This window comes from Toxorhynchites rutilus, chromosome 3 (genome assembly GCF_029784135.1).
Source record: "Toxorhynchites rutilus septentrionalis strain SRP chromosome 3, ASM2978413v1, whole genome shotgun sequence".
In the NCBI taxonomy this organism is placed as follows: Eukaryota; Metazoa; Arthropoda; class Insecta; order Diptera; family Culicidae; genus Toxorhynchites; species Toxorhynchites rutilus.
The window spans coordinates 319,136,908-319,162,574 of record NC_073746.1 but is presented as its reverse complement, the minus strand read 5'-3'; the positions used below and the strand labels follow the sequence as shown (position 1 = coordinate 319,162,574).

The 25,667-nt window shown below is 35.0% G+C and overlaps 1 protein-coding gene and 2 pseudogenes across 1 annotated transcript in view; 1 reads left to right on the top strand and 2 right to left on the bottom strand.

The window, feature by feature from the left end:
• The window catches only part of LOC129775821 (zinc finger protein sens), a 379,673-nt gene that overhangs the window by 320,325 nt on the left and 33,681 nt on the right, over positions 1 to 25,667 (bottom strand). Inside the window, exon 2 of the mRNA XM_055780957.1 lies at positions 9,083 to 9,137. The gene's annotated coding sequence lies outside the window, so the exon portion shown is untranslated. The remainder of the gene's footprint in view (positions 1 to 9,082; positions 9,138 to 25,667) is intronic.
• Positions 4,795 to 4,954, top strand: LOC129780834 (U4 spliceosomal RNA; annotated as a pseudogene).
• Positions 12,075 to 12,185, bottom strand: LOC129780678 (U4 spliceosomal RNA; annotated as a pseudogene).

Genomic DNA, 25,667 nt, shown 5'->3' with positions numbered 1-25,667 from the left:
AGGCCGATTAATTTGAACGTTTTCCAATTTATGAACGAGACCAAGCTGTTATAAACTAAACCATGTTGAAAATCACATGCCCGTATTTTCTAACAACGAGACAGCAATATATATTGATTTTCTATATTTAATTTTTTCTACTTTACGACAAACTTATATTACTTTTTTCAGTTGACGTTTAACTTTTAAGAGATCAAACATGTCAGTTACGTTAATGAAATACACCAAGAAACATCATATAACCTTTCGTTCACATCATTTAATTGTTTTTTTTTATCGCTCATATTCGATTTATTTTAAAGATCGTTAAAATATTCAAACACACTTACAATACATTAGTGTGTTTTATTCAACACCCAAAATATTCACTAGAAATAATTTATTTGGCAGAACAACGTTTGCCTGGTCAGCTAGCTATATATATATATATATATATATATATATATATATATATATATATATATATATATATATATTTATTCCTTTTCGGGAATTTAAAAAAAACGTCGAGAAAAATGAATTTTAATTTCTAAAACAACTTTTTTGTCAGCGAAATTTTTCTACAAAAAATTGTTATTTTTTTGTGAAAATTTTGGCTTTTTTTCAACTTCAAGTATGCAAAGTTGCTTGAATGACACATGTCTTTACACCCACAACGTTCCACTGCTATCTGCCATTCGAGTTGGCATGAAATTCGTCGGTGGCTTTCATTAGAAAGAGTTGTCAAATGAATATTTGTCCCTTTGTAAAATTTCAGACAACTCCGTAGCTGAGTTCAAGACCGATTCGATAGGTTTTCATATTGTACTCTGCAATCAAGTTCTAAACCGATTAAATTTATATGATCCTTTGGTCATAAACATGACGATAATTGATCCAACTAATGTCATTGAATGTAAGCATATGTCAATTGCTCCCCTTCTACAAAGTCTTCCGAATATTTGCAATATATTGCAATATTTGCATCTAAGTGATTATTATATTTAAAACAATTTTAAAAATGCCAAAACGTTTGTGTTTCAAACACATCTTGAAAAAAAAATCCATAACTTAAGCAATGGTTATTCCATTTGAATGACTCTTTGTGAAACATTATAAGTTTACCACTGAGTCTAACATTGGTTTCGGTAGTTAATGCATCACAAACATCTCTGTATCTCGTTCTTTTACCCTCCTCTGCTCTACCAGTCCTCTGCCTGTCCGGCATAGCGACCCCAATGACGGCTAATGAAGACAAATGAGCGCGCTCCAAATAGGTTATGCGTAAAACAATAGCCCGCGGACTCGATCATCCTAAATTCTTCACGCGAACTAAATTTTCTTCAACACCCCCCTCCTTTCCCACCAAGGACTCACCATCGTCCACCAAAAAGAAACCCCATTAGCCAAACCCCGCACCCAAATGATCGATGGTCGAGAAGCATTAGTCCGACATGGATTTAGACTCTTCGTCGCGCTCTCCTCCCCGCGCGTGTTTGTCTCCCGCGTTGCAAATGGAGATGACGGCCGAACAGAAATTCCGAAAACAGCGAAATGACACACAGGCGCAGTCGAAATTCCTCCACCTCCGGCCGGGCGATTAGCGAAGAGGAGCGGTAGGACCGAGGTCACCGCGTCTACCGTGGCGAATCCGTGGTTGCCCGTGGCGCGCTATCGGCGCAAACAATACACATTAAATTAGACGTTAACTAATCAACATTTGAACAATTTCCAGCTGTGTACATGCTGGCCGGGATGCTCCTCGCCACGGATTACCCAGAATGCTCACCTCGGGAGGTTCCGTTAGGCGTTCCTTGCGAAAAAAAAACAATACAGGCGCGCACACAGACAGACACAACATGTGACTCGTTGCACGAGTTCCTAATCTTGGAGGTCTCATCTCTTTCTCGCTCTCACTCTGCGTTGGCAAAGGTAGCCGGTTTCCAGCGTTCCAGCATCCGCCGCCAGCATTGGATGCGAGGCAGTCAAAACAGGCGACGACTGTAATTTGGGTTGGCGTGATCAATTTTGTGTTTTTTTCTCTGTTCGAACTCTTTCCTACTTCCTCGATTTTTTTTTTTGAGGTTGCAGTGGATCTCAGCGGGAGAGTGATAAGAGGGATACGGAGGGATTGGGGCTAGTTTCTTGTGCGTTTTATCGCTCTTTCTATTCATGAGGATAATGATGAATTAAAGCATTCAGAGGAAAAGTTCGTTAGATATTTCACAATACAACGCAAATTCAAGGGACTCATCTAACAAATAGGATTCAGGAATTATCATGGGAATTATCCGATTCAGCAAATCTTTGACCCACTTGATGTCTGTTTCACAATGATTCCATCATCACCCTGTTTCACGCGTTAACAATGTTTCAAACGTCACGCTCTACAAGTCGATCAGCATAAAGAAAACGAACGCCATTTCACGTAAGCCTTGGCAGTTTTTTTTACTTCCAATAGTTCCTATGCCCGAGACGTTTAATTAGCAATGTCTTATTATTTCATACGTTTAAAATTTATTCAGTGTATCATCACCGGCATGCAATTGGCACCCCTCCCTTCCGCCTCCTGCCACCTTCCACACTTCTTCGAGTGTGTGGATTGGAATGTAAGACAGCTCCGCGAAGTCGGCGGTTGGCATGTAGAACAAGTTCATTTGCCTTTGATTAAGGCGTTTTTTTGTTCGAAGTGCGATCGTCCAGTAATGTGGTAACTAGCCACCCGTGGCCACTCGGTAGTGCCGCAGGCAATCGGGGATTGTTTCGTTTTCTCGGAAGGGTGCCTCGGATGGATGGGTCGCTGTTTAGTGCAACGATTCTGCTGAAAAAATGCGAAACAATTTCTTCATTCGATTGCGACAATTATACTGATTTCGAAAAGGTTCTGGAAAATGCAGAAAATCTGATGAAAATTCCCACCAAGCTTATATATATATAAAGCATAATGCAATTAAAGATTCCGTGACCTGAATTTTGAGAAGACTTTAAATAAATATTCCGATAAAACACATAATTAAAGTAAAATATTGGTTTTTTTTCGAAATCTTGGAAGATTTTGCGTGATTTATCCAACTGACCAAGCTGACCCGGTGGACTTCGTCCCGCCCAAAATTCATTTTTTGATAAGAATACTTTTAAACATTCACGTTTTCTTTCTAAGCGAACGTTCGTGGGTCTAATCGTAGAACTCTTCATTGATTGATCTTCTAATTCAACCTTCTACCAAAACTCGTAAATACAATATAAAATTATGTCCACACACAATTCTCCTTCAAGATTCATAAAATAACACGATTCTCCGTTACATGGAATACATGTTTGATACAGAAAATATAATATGCCCAAAATCGGACGAATCTTTCCGCGATTTTTGCGCTTACCAATACATTTGGCGATCCATGTTTTGTATTTATAGATAGATGATATAGGAGTGTGTTTTTCCACCTGAAAATCCATTTCCATAAGAAAAATCTGAGAAAAACCAGCCATGGAGGCTGAAGGTCGTTGTAAAGATGACATTTTACACTGAAAAAAAATCTTTTGCTGTTTTTTTTTGTTTGTTCCATTCAGTTGTGATTCACAGGGTGTTAGCAATGAAAGTGAACAAAGAGAAATTTCGGTACATTTTACACTTTTTCTTTTATCAAGGTGAAAATGGAATCTAGACCGGTCAAATTGTGAACGATGTTAATGATACCGATACTGTAACAGTAAAATACCAACAATAATTTTTGTTCATTTATTTTTTTGTTGTTAATTTTTTATTATTTTGTTTATTTATATGGTCAAAACATGGACCGTTTGAAGCTAGCGATTGACTAGAAACATCCAGTATAAGCCAAACATCAAGTATAAGTTTTGATGCACCCACCATCCACCAGTTTCTCCAATTATGACCAACATTTCTATGAGAGAAGCGTAATAGAAATATGAAGCTATCCTTCGAATGATAACAAATTTTACAACAAAACGGCGCAGAGGGCCTGGTTGGGTAAGGGAGTAAAAAGTGCCCCCAAACCAAATCACCAGCTATATGGCAAATATTGTATAGGATATCAAATAAGAAATTTTTGCGATTTTTTTGAACCCCTATGTGGTTTAACATAGGGTCTATGGTGAAAAACGTACTTTTGACGTAGGACTACGTCTTTCATTTCTATACTGGGGTGTAAGTTCAAAGTTTCGAAAACGAAAGCGTTACGTCGGAGAACGAGATTTTGAGCGTTAATAGCTCCTAAACAACTGAACGAAATGGTATGATAAACACTTCATTCGAAAGATAAAATGTCTACGCGTTCTACGCTTGTTACTTTTTGATCCAACAAACTTGTTTCAACAGCTTCAAAATTGCTTTCAAAACATGCTATTGAAATCACACCAATCAGTATATAAGTGAGTGTCGATCTGAAATCCACTTAGTTATGATTGCGCAACGATTGAAGTACCATCGCTGGAATGAATAGATGTTTCTCTAACACGGATTTCAAAACCATGGAGCGTGGGGAAATTGGCATTGCAAATGAGATGCAAACTGTGAGTACTTTTGTACTCGCTTGTATTTTTGCAAACCGGAATGTATTTTCCCAACACAGATTCCGCAACCAATAAGTTGGGAAAATCGGCATTGCAGATCTCGGTACTCTACTATTAAGCCCCCATGCCTTTTTACACTCCGGAATTCGTTTGCTAACACGGTCTACAAACCCGGGTACAAATGCGACGCTTTGGCTCGGTTATTGAAAACTGCATATATTCGTAAATTGTTACATTCATTCACTAGTTTAATCAATAATTTAATCAATACATACAAAAGATAGCTCTGCGCAGCGGCGATATCGTACCCAATGAGGAACATCCGAGGTACGATCATTGCTGATTGAAAAAACACAAATGATTACTAAGCCAACGGCAGTCCTATGTCAACCTTGTGGTTATACCATAGTTTTTCGTTTATTTCACAAAAATTTAAAAAAAATACTGCATGTGCATATTACTACGGTGTATCAAAAAAAAATTATCAAAAGAAAAATTTTATCAAAAATTGAAGTACTAAAAAAAAATTAAAATTTAGAAAATATATTTTTTTTATTTAGATATTCAGTACTACTCTAATTCATATTTAAATGTGTTCCTACCGCTTTTCTAGATATGTGTGTTTTTTGAGATTTTTTCAGTGTTGCGCGGCACAGAAACATATTTTTAAATTTCCAAAGGGTCTGGCTGGGTAAGGGAGTAAAAAGTGCCTTCAAACCAAATCACCAGCTGTATGGAAAATATTGTAAAGAGTACTAAATAAAACATTCTGGCAGTAGTATCATATTTTTGAGTCCTTATATGGTACACCATATGATGAAAAATGCACTTTTTTGTTTTATTCAATTCACGCCATTCTCAATAGCTTTGAGACAAAAATAAAAAAAAAATACTGAAGGTACATCTTACTAAGGTGTACCGATAAATATCTTCAAACAATTTTTTCATCAAAAAATCCAATAGCATAAAAATAAATTAAAATACCCGCTTCTGCCCGCTTTATTTAAATGCTTTCTTATGTGTCTTTTTTTTCACATGTGGCGTAATTTCTTCCTGAATTTTTAAGAGCATTGCGAGACACAAAAATGATTTTCTTCATCGTCTGCATTATTAATTTCGTTTTCTTGAGATCGATTGTTTCATTGTATTGTAAGATTAAAATAAAAAAAAAAATAATAATTAGGATTTTTTTAAGTATTCTTCTCGTTAACCTGAATGATCTTTCCACAAGGACTCTATTTTTTTCTCAGTTCTATCGTAATCCTGACTCCTATGAATTTGGGAAACCATCTAAATCCAATGTAAAGATAACCTCATATATTTTAAGATACGAGAAAAAAATCTTTGTGCAGCGTAATGCTCTAAAAATACCGACGAAATTTAGGCATATAAAAAAAATTTAAATTAATATTGGAGCGGTACTGGGTCTCTAAATTCAAAATAAATTAAAAACGCCCAATGGCTAAACAATTTTTTTTTCACGCAATCTTCTTAAAAATTCAAGAAAAATTACGCTACATGTTACTATAATAAAAATTAGAGCAAAAGTGGGTCTCAAAGTAACAACACATCAAAATTTCGAAATGCCTGAAAATATATATTTTTTTGTACCGCGAAGAACACTCTAAAAATTCTGAAAAAAAATCACATACACCTGAAATAGACGAAGGAAGAAATTTGAATACAAACAAGAATAGTAATGAAACTCAAAATCAAAACAAAAATTAATTTAAATTAATTTAAAATTAATTTAAAATAAGATTAAAAGTTAATTTTAAAAAAAAATTAGTATTTGATTTTTAATTTGACAAAATTGTTTGAAAATATTTATTGATACACCTTAGTAAGATGTATCTTCAGTGTTTTTTTTTTTCATATTTTTGTCTCAAAGCTATTGCGAATTGCGTTAAAAAAACGAAAAGATGCTGTTTTCACCATAGATCCTATGTTGTACCATAGATGAACTCATATATACTCAAACTATAATACTACTGTCAAAATTTCATATTAATACCCTAAACAATATTTTCCAAACAGCTGGTGATTTGGTTTGAGGGCACTTTTTATTCCCTTATCCGGCCAGGCCCTTTGACCCAAATCAGACAATCCAAACAATACACGTTAATTTTTTTATTAAATATTAAAATGTTTAATTATATTATAGAAAATATATTGATAAAGATTTTGAAATTCACTCACAAATAATGGATTACTTTTTCCCCAAAATATATACGTTTCTGACTTTTTGATATGTTCTATAAAAAGGTTCATCTTTCCACAAATCATATAAAAAGCAAGAGTCTGTTTTTTGTCGACACCAAAAAAATCATAAAAATATTTGTTTTTAATATTTTCTTCTTCTGCATTTTTTCATAGAATGCCATACAAATTATTTCTATTTGATGTGAAAAGATCGAAAATTAAACTGAAAGTTGAAATGTTTTAAAATAATAATGTTGCATATTTTTTCAAAAGCAGCGTGAAAAAAATAAAAAAACATTATCTCAAAAACGAAAAAATAAGTGTTCCTGAAATTTGGATATTTTATTTGAAATAGTCTCTCCTTTTTGCGCATGATATGAAAAAGCTAGGTTCTCTTAGGTCTCAGAAACTGGAAAACTAAAAAAGTCCAACATTGAAAAAAATTTAAAAAAAATTTAAGGGCTATTCATATCTATTTCTTTCAGAATTAAAAAATACATATTTTTGTGACAAATTAATTTTAATTTTGAAAATATTTTATTTTAATGAAATTCTTTTTGAAAAAAAAATATTGGTATTTGTAAATAAAAACTCCAACAATTTTCTACATTTCATTCTGTAATTAAAAATTTTGTAGGTGTTATAGTTTTTAAGTAAAAATTTTCTTGAAATTTAAAATTCTTTTTCAACTTTTTTTCTAAAAATTTTAACTCAAAAACTATAAAACCTACAAAACGTAAATTAAAGAATGAAATGTAGAAAATTGTTTGAGTTTTCATTTAAACATACCAATATTTTTTTGTAAATTAATTAATTAAAACTTTGTTTTCTAAATTAAAATTAACTTTTCTCAAAAATATGTTTTTTTTTTTAAATTCTGGAAGAAATAGATATCAATTGCCCTTACAATTTTCAACAAGTCACTTTTACAGAAAAAGAGTTTTTCGTTCAAACACTTTTGAATGTTTTCTTTGAAACTACTATTTTCTAAAAACTACTATTAATATTTAACTCATAACTTTTTTGTGTATAAATTATCGCGATTTACATGATCTGCAAACTTTTTTCTATTTAGAAACATGCCAAGAACATGTCAAACGCGAGAATTTACTCAAAAAAAAAAAATGTTATGAGTGAAACATTATTTTTTAGAAGCCTCCATACAAAAATGCCATACATATATGTAAATCTTGCCCATCTTGCGATGTATGGATGACTTGTTTTTTATTGAGAATTTTGAAAAAATACGTTTTTGAGAAAATGAATCTCAATTTTTAAAATAATTTTTATTCCAGCGTTATTTATTGGGAAACAATTATTGATTTTTTTAAAAGAAGATATAGATAATTACCTACATTTTATCCTTTGACCAGAATTTTGTAGATATTATAGTTTTTGGAGTTATAAATTTCCGAAAAAAAAGAAGAAAACGTTGCCACTTTTCAAAAAGTAGTTCATTTTTTTCCAATATTTCAAGAATGCTAAGCTACTTTGACCAATGTCTTCACACCCACAATGTTGCACAGTTATCTGAGTTGGTGCAATAGGAATAGGAATAGGAATAGGAATAGAAAAAAAACGAAATCAACGGAATTTGGTTCGATTCTTCTTCAATCCATGTTTTAGGGAGGTTTAACTAGCATAAGCATGACCATGGTTCTTCACACTTTCAACAGTTCAACCAATTTTCCCAACAGCAGACTGATAAATCCTGCGTACGCAAAACCGTACATGCTAAATCAATTAGTATTAATAAATTATGGAAAATTTCCTCAATTTGTAGCGCACAGTCAAGAGCAACAACAACATCGACGAAAAAAAAACCAACAATTTCAGCTTGCACCCATGTCTCATGCGATCGGCAGCAGCAGCAGCGGTTATTGCGCATATGTGGACCTCCGTACGTAAACACCCTCCGCTCATCCCACCATCCTTCCTCCTTGCACCCTCCATCGTGTGGATAGTGGGTACTAATAATCAGCTGATTATGCATCAAGACCGCAAAATTTGCCCACCATCTCGGCTTCGTCGTCATCCGCCACCCCCGCAATCCCCCTTTTCTGGTTCACGTCTAGACGAAAAAAAAAAGCTCCAATTATTTCCACCTAAACAAACAGTGCGCTGGTGTGTGGGGCGGGTAATCAATAGTTTCGCATATGTATGGGTTATAGAGTACCCGAATGAATGATTCAAAGTATTGCAAGCGTGCGCGCGAGCCGTCCGCCGCCTGTCCGCGCCTGCGCTCTTGGAAAAGAAAATAATTACCACCGTCTAAGTGCAATTCGCGTGACACACAAAAAAAAACTGCACACTGCTGCCAATTTGCATACTAATTGATAAGATCCTGTTATTGGGGTGGGGCACTTACCTCTCTGATTAAGCAAGTACGACACGGTGGCGATGCAAACACTCTGCGGCCGGTGCTGAAATGAGGAGAAAAGTGAAAAAAAATAATATAAAATCAAAACACTTTCGAGAATAAGCACGAAATGGAGGCCTAAAACAAATTAGGTTGTTTTTCACTCGCTCCGGCATCGCGTTTCGAAAACTGTTTCGCCGGAGAAAGTCTGCGAGCGGGCTAACAATGTTTGGCAGGAGATTTTGGTCCCGCGATAAGACCCCGCCACAGCAAATGGTTAATTCTCAGCTTAGGCTTCGGCACGCTATCGACAGGGCACCACCCCCAAAACAAAAAGCAGAATTAGTTCAAGAGGCGAGCAACGTGTGATTATCGATGGACACGAATGTTGTTTCTTTCATAAGCGACAGTTTTTTTTCTTAGTTTTGGATTAGATGCGTCGGTCGGCCCGTTTCCCAATCCGGCTGGACGAAGGAATTTCGGGAGCAACGGTGTGTTGGTTTTCGACATGGTTTGATGTATTTGGTGATGGTTATTGCTGGAATGTGCCCCATTGACTTGATGAGGGAGGATTTGTCAGGCGGAAAGTTTTACGCTTGTTAGAGCGCCGAGGGAGGAGTAACTCATTCACGCACCGCCGAGTCTAATGGTCAGTTTAAGGAAGCGTTTTATGTTAGGTGATGATTGCGGATAATTGCGGCCCAGTGACTTCGGACGGACAGCTTAAACGGAACGGCATTAAAATGGTTTGTCGTTAATTCCATGGATAAATGGAGGACATTACGTTAATTGGTTCCACTGGTGCGGCTTTCCGAACCGCGCGCGCTATCATCGACTGCACGTAAACCGGGTAATGTAAATATTGAAAAACCTGGTAATGGGACTCGATCGTCATAATTGGAGTTGCAGTAAACACTCTTGTCAGTTATCTTAACAGCTTTTGATGTTAGAATCAGCAATTTTGGTTATGTTTAGACGTCGAAAGTACTCATCATCTTTCCTTCAAGTCAGTGGAAATGTGTTACGGAATATTAAAAATCAAGTACGCAGAATAAATTGTAGGAAAAATCTTGAAGCAACAAGATTTTCGAATAAGTATAAAACCCCCTAGCATCATTTGAACAAGGTCAATACGACGAAATGCAAATGTGGATTTTTTCTCGAGCATTCGCGCTCACAATTGAATTACAGTTGGATATATCACCAGACCAATTCATGACCAAGTTGAATAACTTCCTTCGACGATATTGACTATCATAAGATAAGGAAATTTAAATTGAAAAATGCTACAGCAATTAAATGTGCACTTTGGACATGTAAAGGGTATTGTTTAAAAAAATATTTTCACTTTTACCCATTTTGCAACATTTGTTAATGGCATCGACTTCTCTAAGTACCATCTATCGGATGTGATTACTGTGAATGAATCTCAAACCACAATCGACCAAACGGTTGTCTCTAGGATATACATCTCAAGTTCCAATTGTCAATTGCCATGCTTGACAAATATTTCAACTCTTTCTGAAATCACCGTCTTTACAAATGATAATTTTAGTTTTGAGTTAGCTTTTTTCCAGTATAGGGTTCGTGTTTATTGCATTCCATTAACTTAAGTTTCACAATCACTGACACGTTTAAAAAACGTTTTTCAGAATCGGTCTACAACAAGAGAAAATTTTCATGCAGTCCATTGTGGTATACTGTTATTCACTCTCTAAGGAAGATTGTTCGACTGATGAACGATATTTGAATCTGAGTAACTTTATTTACATATACAGAGATACCCAAAAGATACCTGACTTCAGGTACAATCAAGGCATAGCGTAAACAAGTAAATTATTTTTGTACTCATAACGTCCGGTTGAATCAACGAGATGTATTTGTGTTGTTGGGATTTCAATTCTGCTTCAAAAAGTGTTTATGTTTTGATTGCAATACGAATAATATGCTAAAAGTTTGTATTGAGATAAAAAAAAAATCAATACTAAACGTAACGTGTTAACCCACATGTCTTCAAATGTTTTTCAACGTGACTCCTAAAAATATATTTTTACCATAATTATGTATTTGGAAAAGTTGTTGGAAATTATATACAAATTCATGAAATTTCATAACACGACAAACATATTGAAAGGGCCTATTTAATATAGAAAAGACAATGAATTAGAAATATTTTTTTAAATATTTCGAGAATGGCTGCATTTAGAAGGAGATTAATAATGAGCTTTTTTGTTTTAAATCGCATCAGGATTCATAATTTGTGGCTAAAAATTATTTTAACATTAAAAAAATTCGATGTTTCGGAAATTCATAAAAATTAGATGTTCCACAAAGTTCGTCAAAAATAGTTTCACTATCTTGGACTGATTTTTCAAATTTCCTACACCAATTCTATTTTATATGAAAAAATGAAAAAATAAAAAATAAAAAATACATATTTCAGATATTGCAAATAAAAGTTTTGTTTCGTAAATAAAAGAAGAGTACGATTTTTTTTCTCAGTGTTTTTTCTTCAATACAATAATACTCTATAACTCTTTCTAAGACACTGTTTCAGTACGACTCATAGTTTTTGAGATATAAATTATACAAACTTTCATTCGGAACAAAAATATCAGTTTTTAAAATCTACATTTATAAGACGATTTCATTTGGATTTACTCATAGTTATTCGTAAAATCGATGAAATTTAAGATAATAGAAATGCGTATTTTCTTTTGTTTTGTATAGTTCCAGAATGAAATAGAATGTTTAAAAAATACTTTTTCTTGAAAGTGTAAACGCAAAATACAAAAATCACAATTTTCATTATCGGATGACCAATTTTAATTATGACTGATTTTTTATAATGGTGTATTTGGAATCATTGACCTTTATTGCGAAAAATCATAACTCAAAATCCGGATATCTGATGAAGATATAATATGAAGCAAGCTTGTTGGAAAACTAACGATATGTTCAGGAAGAATTACATTTTAGGCAAATCGTTGAAAAGTCCAATTGTCCAAACCGTTACAACAATTGAATTCACTATTAAAAATGTTTTTTCAACTAGCAATAATCGCACCTCGGAAGTACCTCATTGGTTACGATATCGCCACTGCGCAAAGCTATTATTAAAAATGTTAAAAGGCTCAAAATATGTCCCCTTCGAAATTTTTAAAACTATTTTTATTAGAAAACACTTTTAATTTAGCAACGTTTGACGAATAATGGTGCCGTGTTATACTCATCAAAGAGAAGATATGAATTTTTACAAAAATATTAAATATCAATACTTTGTGAAATCCTAACCATTAAAGAAAAATACATTCGATTTTAGGACAAACCGCTCTCGAGATATATCTTGTTTTATATAATGAAAATAATTTTTGTGAATTTTTTTTATGAGTTATTTTCATTATATGAAACTAGCTGACCCGGCAAACTTCGTCCCGCTCAATATGGATTATTTATTATCAATTCCTCCAAACATTTACGTTTTCTTACTAAGCGAAGGTTCATGGGTCCAATCGAAGAACTGTTCATTGATTATCCTTGCATGGAATACATGTTTAATACAGAAAATATGATAAAATGATGACATCTCAAATCGAACGATTCCTTCCACGAGTTTTCCGCTTATCCCTTTACTTGATTAGCTCTCAAGCTATGCAGAAATTTGTGTTTCATTTGTTTGGCCGCCCTCTTTAGAGTGAGGGAGAAGTGTCGAAACACCTGTTTCCTTGCTCCCTTAAACCTCCATATTTGAAATTTGTTTCTATTTGCTTTATTCGTTCTCGAGTTGCAGCCTCCCCGCATCCCCCTTTATAGAGGCGGGTGGAGTATCGATGCCAAATTTGATTCCATTTGCTGCTTGGTTCTCGAGTTATGCAAAAATTAGTGTTTCTTCTGATGGCAGCCCCCCCCTAAAAGAGGGGGGGGAGGAGTCTCGAACTCTCATAAGAACCTTCCCCGGCCCCAAAAAACTCTACATACAAATGCTCACGCCGATCGGTTCAGTAATTTCCAAGTCTATAAGAATCAGGCAGGAAAACAGACAGAAATCCATTTTTGTGTATACAGCCAATCCATACCAAACCGATATAGTGGTTCTCAGATTTTCGTGAGAAGTGGTAATTTTGTTCTTTATCGCAAAAAATTAGACCAGTATTTTTTAATTTTTTTTATTAGGGTTCCCATTTCGATTGTAGGGTGGTCCAAAAAATCAACTTTTTCCCTTTTTTCCAAAAATGACTTTTTTTTTCAAAAAAATCATAACTTTTGAACTACCTCACCGATTTTAATGATCGGCATATCAAATTAAAGGCAATAAATCAATAATTTTTAAAAATATCACACTTGCAAAACTATTTGATTTTGTTTTGTTTTTCACAGAATCGCAGTTTCAAGGTCTCTGGACCAAGGACGCTATATTCTATCATATTTTTTCTTGGAAGTTGAGAATTTTTTACATTACATATCCAAAAATCAGAGAGTTTTTTTTTGTTTTGAAGTTATGATTTTTCAAAGGTATCCAATGGTGCAAAAAATCATATTTTCCCTTTTTTTCAAAAATGCCTTCATTCAAAAATTCATAACTTTTGAACTACTCAAATTGAAACCAAGCCATTCTTTTTTAAAAAAATAACCCTCGCTAAAAATATATTTACTTTTTAAAAATTAAAATCAAATTTCTACATACATGAATTAATCAAGTGAATGAATCGAAATTTGGCATATGGAGGTAGTAGGGTGCAATGAATGTTTCTATGGTGGTTAGGAGTTGCCTTACAAATGAAAGACAAATTTCTGCATAACAAATGAAGCCAAATTTGGGGTGTGAGGGTTTTTGGTACGCGAAATGTTTCTAGGGTGGTATGACACCTCTTCCTCCTCTGGAAAGGAGAGTAGGTCCCATAAAAATAATGCACATATTTCAACCAAACATATTCCAACTAAACATAAAATTGGAGAAAATCAATCAATGAACAGTTCTGCAAATGGACCCATGAACGTGCGCTTGGTAAGAAAACGTGAATGTGATAACGAAAAATTAATTTTGCGCGGGACGAAGTTTGCCGGGTCAGCTAGTGAAAAAATAAAAAATACGGATCTTATGTTTTACCAAAAAAAACACTCTCCAGCAGGCCTGACCCAACTAAACTGTCACGGGTGACAAGCGAATAGGGGAAATGTCAAATCGGTGGAGAATGATTGGTCATTTCGGCATGTGACTAATTTATTAGCTGATCAGACTTACTAAAGAGAACTCTGCGTGCATTCATATTGATCTGAATTGGAAATTGTAAAACTACCTAGAATATTCTTGTACTATTTACAAGCTTACGGACTATAAGAAGGTAGATGCACTTAAATACTTGAAATAGGGCCATCAAACTTATACAACTACAACCTTAACTATATTTACAGTTAACCTAAAACGTGTGTAAAGAAAAAAACCCCTTCAATTATACTCTTCATAGAATTCCTACACTAAAATCGTGAGTTAAAACGAATTATCATTGTATTTGTCAAACTGAATTAAAAATATATTTTTAGCTTGAAGCTTACACTACAAAATAGTCGTTTGTTTTCGAGTTTTGGTGACATAACCCCACAAACAATATTTCCCCTTTTCACGAAAGTCGGAGAACCACTATATTGGCTTGACATGGAAAAACTGTATATATATATTAGTTATATCTCGAGAAAAGGATTGTTCTAGGATAAAATGTAATACATACTTTTTCATATATAATAACATATAATTTCATTTTTTACTTTTCTTAAATTGTAACGATTTTGCAAAGTATTGAAATTTAATAAATTTTTCAAAATCCACATCTTTATTTCGGTAAGTCACACACGCCATTACTATTCATCAAATTTTGTTAAATTGAAATACCTTTTTTTATAAAAAATAGAAAAAAAAAATAATAATAAAGATCGAAGTGAGTTGAGTCACACACATTTTTCATCGTATATTCAATTTTTGAGCGAGATTTTGTAAAGGTGTGCTTAAAATATTATTTTTCTTAAATAGCTCTGAAATTGTGATTTTTGGTATTTTTGTATTTATATTCTAGGTTTTCAGTATTTTTATGTTTCTTAAGACATCTCTGCACTTGGTTAACCAAACTTCAATGTATATATATATATCTATATTAGGGTGCTATTGAATGTATGGGAAAAAATCGACCCTAAAATTTTAGAAAGTTACCCTATACAGAATGTTTACCACCTCGAAAAAACAAGGGATATTTTGCACAGGGTATATTATCGTGCAAATCAACACTTCGTAGCAAGTACCGAATGAAAAATCGAGACAACTATTTTTATTGGCACCCAAAACCATACTTTTCGTTTCGTACTCCGGAAAAAAAAAGAAGTCCCAGAGTGCCGATTTTCGACAAAAAATTTTTTTTCGAGATGACACCAGATCTAGATTTCATGCAATTTTGAGACATTTGGCATCAAAAATTTTTCTTCGAAAACCCCTGTTTCCTTTACTTCCCCCCTGGGTGATTTTTCGATTTTCAAAAAACTCAAACTTTGACCGCTTTGCGCCACTTTCCCTTAAGTCCGATTGAGCTGATATTCGGCATAGGGTGGTGTTCGAGGTGGTGAACATTTTTTATGGGGTAACTTTTTGAAATTCGAGATAACTATTTTCATTGGCACCTTACTTCATATATATATATAGATCAGTTATATCTCGAGAAAGGGATTGTCCTAGGATAAAATGTAATATATACTTTTTCATGTTGAAGATGTCATGAAGATTTCATTCTTTACTTTTCTTAAATTGTAACGATTTTGCAAAGTATTGATTTAATAAATTTTTCAAAATTCACATTTTTGTTTTGATAAGTCATACACGCCATTACTATTCATCAAACTTGGTTAAATTAAAATGCCTTTCTAATGAAAATGTTCAAAAAAAAAATTAATCTACACACATTTTTAATCGTAAATTAAATTTTTGAGCAAGATTTTTTAAAGTTGTGCCTAAAGTATTATTTTTCCTAAATAGCTCATTAATTTTTCAACAACTTTGTCAAACATCATATTTTAATGAGACATCTGAATTTAGAGTAAAGATTTTTTGAAAGAAAGACCAATGATTTTGAATATGCACTTTAAAAAAAACTAGTCGTAATTTAAATAAGTCATTTGACAATGGAAATTGTGATTTTTGGTATTTCATATGTACCATGTTTGAAACAACTACATGAATATATTTAAAATATTTTAGGGTTTTCTGTATTTTTATGTGTCTTGAAATATCTCTACACTTGTTTAACCAAACTTCGATGTCTATATATCTATATACTTTTGTGAAGTGACATCAATTATTAATTTAACTAATTTGAGTCCCGTTTCGAAACAAACAAATGAACTTTCTTCTATGTTTTGTCAACAATAGATAAACGTAGATTCCAGAATATAGAATATAATCTTGTTTCGACATCCGGTTTGCTGATAATAGTATTGAATGACAAAAAATATAGAAAACCCATACGATACGGATTGTTTATTTTACATTTGTTTTTCAGTAATTCGGTATAAAAATAGTTTCCTTCTTGGTGATGGATTTATCCTCCTATGCTTCCGAAATTATAATGATCGGGTTTTCTTTTGGGTTATGAGTGACTCCTTACTTTTTTCTTGTATCCTCTTTTGAATTTCTATCCTTAATAGTTGCAATACTTTCCCTTGTATTTATTGTTTTTCGCTTTCCTATCCCTTTCATTTCTTGCTTCTATTTCCATGTTTATGTTTAGGTGAGTGTAGTTCGGAAACCAAATGATTCGACCTATGTGTGGGAAATATGATGAATCTGTTTAAATTCTACGATTTTCAATAACTAGGTTCGACAATTTCATTTCAAGTTTATTTCGGTTTTCTGTTGGGATGATTAAAAGTATGGATGAAATAACACTACAAAATATATAAATATAAATGACAGTGAAAAAAATATCGGCAAACGAGGAATACGACACTATGCAGTAAATTTTGTTGTGCCAAGGGGGTTCATCGAATTGAATTCGCTCTTGTATTGGGTACAGTTGTCCAGCGGAAGTCAATTATCGTATTCCGATGCCATTTGGGAATCGAGGATGGTGACTTCCGATTCGTTAAAAACGGATCTAAGTGGTATGAAATCTTATAATTCGATCAGGAATGGTAATGTTAGCATATATCCAAAAGGGTGCCGCCCGTCGTCGGAAGCGGCGGCCTTTCGCAAGCAAACCTGTGTTCCATCGATTGCCCGGTTAGTTTGAAACATAGGAGACGATCCTTTAGTTAGGTCCAACCGAGCGTCGGACGGCATACATTTGCCCGGTTAATTGCCCGGGACGTTGACCTCAGAATATATTTTATTAGGAAAAACCAATTCATAATGAAAATTGTGCTTCGGTGGCGTTTATACTTAAATACTCCAAATCCCAAATACGCATTTTCGTTAAGTTTTACGAAAATGCGAAACACTGCATACAACAAGGCAACAACAATACGAACAATATTTGAAAGTCGAATCGAACAATAAAAATGCTATCTATTGTATTTCGGCTCCGGTGACGCTAATACGATAGTACCGAACTTGGCGTTAGAGCGACGCGTGTGGAGTTAGACAAAAAAAACACATGCACATACAAATTCACACACAACCGTCAACGGTCAAATTGAACGTCAAGGTAAAAGTCTTCAACACGCAAACATAGACGCTCTTTCACAGGTACGCGCACATGTACACTGATGCATACATAGAGTTAACCAAAAGTTTATAATAGTAGAATCAAAAGCGTTCCTTTGGTAGTGAACACCGCTCGATGAGCCAGGCTTGTGCGAGCCATTGATGGCAAGCACCAAAATGAACGAGTTAAATAGTCACGATGTAAAAAATGTATGGGGTTGTATCTAGGACACGATCGCATATTTTCGACGTAGAACTACGCAATTATATTATGCAATCCACTTGTTTACCACTTCGAATATTATTTTGGAATGCATCGAAATTTTTGTAATTGATTATGTTCATCGTTACAAATAAATATGATGAACGTCCTTTCACGTTTGATATGATGCCTAGGACTGTCAAAATATGTGAACGGAAGAATTTTCAAACGAACATTGCATTTTACATTTCCCTCTGAAAATATTGCACATCTCATGTTTACGTAGTTCGAAAGTTCATTCACCTATAGTATCTGAAATGACGATTTTCCAGGCTTCTCAGTTTCAAAGTACGTTTTAAGGAAACATATTCCGGTCTGCACAACGACAAACGAGTACTAAAGTACTCAACACCAAAAAAATACCCCCGACTTGCATGTTTTGACAAAACGGATTCCCCCAGGCAAATTGATTTTGAAGTCCGTGTTAGGGAAACACAGTTCGGTGGGAACAAAAATACCCCCTACTTACATGTATATTTGCAGAACGGATTTCCACAGGTACATCGATTTTGAAGTCTTGGTTGGGGAAACCGTAAATCGGGCCAATCAAAACTTGGCAGTTAGGACGTTTAAAAAACGCTTGACATCTTATAGTTATTCAATTGTTCATCTCATGAAAAATAATATTTTATTAATTGTGATAGACGTGTAGAAATATTTTCTATCAATTGATGCAAACATCTTTCACATCTGTTAAGAAATGTTCGAGTTATAAGCATTCGAAATACGGGTAGGGTTAGCACACAAATCGACAGAACAAATGTATCGGAAAAAAGAGGTTCTTCCAGTTTCCATGACTTTGAACCGTTTAGATATTAGCGAATTGTAATGTATAGCACATCTAACAAATCCTAGAGAACTTCCAATTCGATTGGTATGCAAATCATGAGAATGTGTTCACAGTTAAAATAGTTATTAACGTCGACTTTATTTCATAAAAACGTGACCTGTTTTCTGATTTGGCACCCTTCCTGAAAAACGTAGCTCTACGTCAAAACTGGGTGTCTGTTTAGGACCACCCCGACTTCGTCAGATTCAATTTATATGATTACAACAAAAAAATCGGCGAGGGAATAGCGCTCTGTTCACGAACGTCACTTCACGGTGAAAACGAAATGATTTGTATAGAAAGTTATAAGCACTTCATTCCGTTTTCATCGCGAAATGACTTTCGTGATCAGGTTCATTTTCTGTTCTCTAAACGGACTCAAGATGAACAGAGTATTATGTGCATTCTATTTCACAATCGAAGAGAGGAATTCTGACAGCTCATTGTAGTAATCTATTGAATAGTTTGAATCAATGGATTTTTTCTGGACGTTGACCTCCCTGGTGAAAAGACAACTGCAAAATTATCTAACGCAAGCGACCGCAAAAGCATTTACATACAAAATTTCGAAAATCACTTCTCCAACAATGTCCCAAAAAATCAAGTGATGCTTATCTCCGATTATCCCCAAAGTTGTCTGTCTCATAACTGTATCAATAAATTGTACCCGAAGCTGACATTTATTCCACAACTTCCGAGCTGAATTCTCCGCTGTCTCTGTGTGTGTGTATGCACTTACGTAACCAAAGCACGAAACTCAAACTGCAAGAATGTTGCTTTGCATGCCGGCTAATAACCCCGCTCACAAATGGCAGCGAGTTTTTCCCTCGTGGCTCGAGCAACTCTTTAATTTCTTAATCCCACATGTCTTTTACGGCCACTCAGTGGCCAACAGAAGCCGTGCTTTGCGGCGCTTGCCTGATCTCTCGCTCTCTGGCTCGCCTATCTTTCTATTAGTTCTGTGTTTGATGAGTGTTAATTTGCGTTTAAATTATCACTCTCATTCTACACCACCACCACCACCACGTGTCCGCGTGTCAGACGCGGCCTGACGCGGCCTGACATTTCCGACCCCGCCGATCGCCGGACTGGACATTATAAATTGCGTCTAAATGGTTTGAAAAAGAAGCAATTTTCTGTTTATCATTTTTGTAGGGTCGTTTGATGCACGGGGCGCAAGGGTTCTTTTGTTGGGGTTTTTGCTTATTTCATCTTCAGTGGGGTTGCAGGAAAAAGGGCCACGACTCGCTGGAGTCCGAGCCGTCGCAGCGGCCGCCGCGGCATCGCTCATCTTCGGGGGACTTCAGTGTTGATTGATAAGTTAATTTGTTTTAATGGCTGACCTTTGCTGCCGGGTGCTATTGCTGCTGCTTCTTTCAAAAAGTAGCTAAAATGTAGACACAAGCCAAAGGTACCGAATTGATTCGATTTGACGAGAGCGAGTGGAAAATGAAACCCCGAATTCCGATGCGGTACCAATGGCACCGCTTCCGACACAGGGCCCAGACAGGAAGTCGCAAATGTGTGATTAACTGAAGCCAATCGGCGACCTTCACAGATTGACTACCAATCAGTGTTTGTTGCTCTGGCTTTCCGGGGGCGGACGGGAAGCGAAGTGTCTCGGCGTGGAGATTGTGAAGGAAAAGTCATTCAAGCGTGGATGCATTGCTTTACTGCTGCGGTATCGGAATTGTTTCTTCGGTTGTTTGATTTGCCTCCAAAGAGACGCTGTTGCTAAGACATCAATTGGTTATAAATTACGCGCCATCAATTAGTGCGTCACATCGCTACCGCTGCGCGGTGAAATTAGTGAGCCGCGAAGCATTGCATTTATTGGTGGACGTGTGGTTTTCGAGGGTCTAGCTTTGGAACGGCTCAAGGTTCTACGGAAATTTTCCGTGTATCAAATGATTGCACGAATAGCATTGTGATAAACGTTTTCAAGGTTAGTTGGTGGAATTTGAATTCAACGAAATATACACCCAAACTAGGCGTTGGCAGAAAACATTTCACCTTCGGCAGAAAAAATGCTTTTTTTGTGTGCTGAAGGTGAAATGAGCGAATAAAAGCTTTAAAATGTTTGTCTGTATGGAAGCAGGCGTCTCTTTCTTTTTGTCTTTTTTCATCTCTTTTGGGATTGTATAAAAAAAAAGTCCAAACGATGTCAACGGGGATCGAACCAAAACCGGCTATAACGCATGGCTGTTTTACACGATCACGCTATCCACATAGCGACCGGTGCTGTTGCTTAAATGCGTGATAATATTACAACTCATCATAACATGAAGTTGGAAAGTGTTTTCTGAGAGTAAAAAGGAGAGCATAAACGTGAGTCTACCTTTCATATTTTTCATCTTATCAATCATGTTACATTTTACCGGTATCCAAATGGAATGTCACAAAGTACAGTGAAAGTGATCAAGGTTTATGGCTGAACGAATTTCAGAAATTAGTTCAAGCCCTATCTCTTGCCGAACATGTATCTGATCGGAAATTGATCGGATCTGTTATACATCTCTTCATGGGTTCAGCTCTGAAGTGGTCAATGACTCAACAGTCAACCGGACGGTTGATGAATTGAGAGCTATAATGTCCGTTCGAAACCAGCCCAGTCCCCAACACAACAACAACAGAAGAGATTTTCGGATCCATTGACGGAGTCACAGAGCCAGGATGAGAACCAACAAAATTCGTCGAACAAGTCGAGAAATACACAACCGGCTTATATTGGTGCCTCTCGTGACTCGCAAGAACTCTCCCCTTAAATTAGAATTCTCACAGACCAAAATCGCCAGTTTGCAGTCAATCGGGCTCTTCTTGTCGACCTTAACTCACTCTTCAGCAATCAGTTCAAAGGCACGGACCCTCAGGACCCAACACTTGTTTCAATTGTGGGACTCCTGGTCATCATTTGGCTGTGTGTCGTCAAATGTGAAGCCTTTTCTGTGAAAATTGTGGTTTACATGGTGTAGGAGACAATGTAAGTAGCTGGTTCTCCGGATGGTGGACGGGACACTATTGGCGCGAATTAGCAGTCGCAACGAAACTATAAAATAACTCAGCTCGATAATGTATTTTCTCCGCGATATAATATTCGATGCGTCCTCGCTGATTTGTCTTCGGCTAATGATTCTAAAGCTGTCGTCGCATCCTATTTTATCCTTCCGTCTTTAGGCATAGATACAATAGGGATTAGAAATCTATTATCTGCTTTGTGCCATATGCAAATTAGGTTTGAAGATTTTTATCTGCGCGAGCGATTTGTAACCGATAGCAAATCATTTGAGGTACGGAATGTACCTCAAATTGACCTAATCCTGAACACATGGTTTTCCTACTAGCTTTTGTCCGTATTGTATAAAAAAGCGGACCACGAGCGAGCGTTCCCAGGATTGTTATCCAGATCGAAGAACACTGTAACATAATCCGTTTTTTTAACGATAATCGTCCTTTTGTGACTGTCAATGTTTATGGTTTTCTATCAATGCTCTTTTTTATTTCACTATTATTAGCGAAAGTGTCTTTGGACGGATGAAGCCTAAGAAACTTTATGTCTTCAAATTGCTTGGAACGTCGAGATCTACTGTCATCTGGATTTTTTTTTGTTAAAATTCGACACTTTGAGACTGGACTGAGCAAAACATATGGTTGAGGGTGCAAATGAAAATGGTGATCTCGGTTTTTCATATTGAACTTCGTATGAAATGTTGATTTACACGATAAAATACCAAATGCAAAATATTAGCTCAATCGGACTTCATTTACTAGTGTTGCAGACCTTAAAATTTGAGTTTTTTTTTTTCAAGAGTGTCGATTTTAGACAAAAAAAATCCAGATGGCAGTACACCTCGACGTTTCATGCAATTTGAAGATATTTGACATTTGAAGACTGAAACATTTGGCATCAACAAATTTTTTTTTCGAAAAAAATCATTTTCATGTACCGTTCTGAATCATATTTCGGACAGCTTCAAATTTCAGACACTTCGTAATAATACATTGAAATGCACAATGCCCTGAGGGTATAACTATAAAATTAATATCACAATTGATTCTTTAGAGTAACCCCTTGGTTTCACTATCATTTTATATGAGAACTAGATGACCCGGCAAACTTCGTCCCGCCCAAAATTTATTTTTCGTTATCACATCCAATCGCAAAACTGTTCATTGATTGATCTTCTAATCTACCCTTTGAATTAACCTTTTACTATAAAATTCCTAGTACTTCTACCAAAACTCGTCATTGTAAAATCAGATTATTTTCAGACACAATTCTCGTTCAAGATTTTTGAACCATTTGCAAATAACATGTTTCTCCATTACATGGAATAAATGTTTGATACAGAAAATATGATAATACAAAAAAAAACAGTCCTAAATCGTACAATTCTTTATTCGAGTTTTGCTCTCATCAACACATTCGACGATTCATTTTTATTAATATAGATAGAAGATGATATAGGAGGGCGTTTTATGACATTGAAATCCAAATCCACTTTCGAACGAAAATCAATTTCGCTACCGCAAACAACAAATGAACTAACAACGCTTGTCATAAAATAATTGTAGAACACATGCGAATTGAATTTTTCAAATTTTCCCATTTTCCGTCAGAGTTTTCCGAAAAATTTCAATTGCCATGTTTGGTTAGAATATGTGTATTATTTTTAAGGAACCCCCTCTCCATTCCAGAGAAGGGAGGGGTGTACTACCATCATAAAAATGAAACATACAACATGCCCCCTCTTAGAGAGGAGGTTGGAATGTCTAACCACCGTGAAAACATTTCTTGCACCCGAAAGCCTTCATATGCCAAACTTGGTTTCATTTGCTTGAGTTATTCTCGACTAATGCAGAAATTTATGTTTCATTTGTATGGCAGCCCCTCCTTAGAGAGGGGGGTGGAGAGTCTAACCATCATAGAAACAATTATTGCACCCTAAAAAATTAATTCTTGAGTAATGGAAAAATTTGTGTTTCGTTTGTATGGCAGCCCACTCTTAGAGAGGAGGTTGAAGTGTCTAACCACCGTAAAAACATTTATTGCACCCTAAAACATTTACATGCCAAATTTGGTTTCATTTGCTTGATTAATTCTCGAATAATGCAGAAATTTGTGTTTCATTTGTATGGCAGCAAGCGAGGAAAGTAAATATCGTCAATAATCAAGAAGCTGTGTCCTTTGGTGCCTTTAGATAAAATATATTATTGGAAAATTCTTGTAATCAACAAATAAATTGATGAGTTTGAACTATTTAGTTACAATCTTTATGTACAATATGTAAGAACAGCAATATACTTCTATCTAGGATACATTATTCCTTTAGGCTGAGTTGAATTTGATAAATTTAAATATTTAACGAGATTTTTAAACAGATTTTCTAAGTACATGATTTATAGTTTTAAAATAAAATTGCTATTATAAATGAAGCGCTGTATGGGGATGGACTGTTTTTGATAAAAATATTTGGCATGACGATCTTATCGGAAAAGTGTTTTTCTACAAGGAAGAAGGCATATGGCTATCATTATACTGAACGTTCATTACGGAAGATGTTATTTAAAAGTTGCTGTCCTTGTTCGCTCATCCTATGCTGTCAAAACAGATCAAAAATCACATCGCATGCATGCGGCGATTAATAAAAAAAAAAGTAAAATGTCAATTTTGTCGCTCATGTCGACAGTATAGGAAATTCAAATGAAAAGTACATGAGGTACTTAAAAAAAATAATAATAAATAAAATAAAAACTACACCCAAAGTTTATTTTTAGCACAAGTTATGGCATCCCGATTTATGACATTAAATGAGCTGGCCAATAACAGAAAATGTTCTACTCCCCAATACATGAATATAATTTGTATAAAAGACACATTTAAATGAAGGCCCAGACAGAGAAAGATATATTCTCGTTCATGTTCTTCTCTATCCTCTTAGAAAACACTTTCCAACTTCATTTCATGATGAGGTGTAATATTATCACGCTTCAATATAACAGCGCTGGCAGCTATATGGATAGCTTGCTCGTGTGAAATAGCTTTGCATTCCAGCCGGCCTTTGTTCGATCTCCATTGACGACGCATGGACTTCTTTTTTTTGCACAATCCCAAATGAAATGAGAAAAGAAAGCAGAAAGAGATGTCTGCTAGCATACATTAAAACCATTTTTAAGCTTTTAATACAGCTCATTATTTGCGCATTTGACTCTCCAGCACACGAAATGGCATCATTTCTGCCAACGCCTTCTTTACGGACTTGTGTGAAATTAGCGAATAATAGTTTTTGTTGCGTGCAAGTTTCTGTTCAACGTCTTGCTGTATTTAATGAATGATGAATTATTTCAAATGAAATAAATTGATTGTTTATCAAATAACAACCTTTAAAATCATGCTCATTAGATAGAGAATTGAATCATTCATCTTTCCACATAATTCTTTTTTTTTCTTGATCGTGACAGAGAAAAGTTATAGACTGAAACGTGAGCATGGGTCAATATAGGAAAATTTACAGAATTTCGAAAATCAAAAAATGTTGTAACAACCTTTAAAATCATGCTCATTAGATAGAGAATTGAATCATTCATCTTTCCACATAATTCTTTTTTTTCTTGATCGTGACAGAGAAAAGTTATAGACTGAAACGTGAGCATGGGTCAATATAGGAAAATTTCACATTCTCGAGATAGTACTTATTCGATATAGAATATTTTTCTCTATCTTTAGCAAAATTTACATTGGTCGGAAAAGGGTCTAAGAAAAGTTATAGCCCAAATCCTACACAACTTGTATGGGGTAAATAAATTAATTTAAAGAAAATTGAAA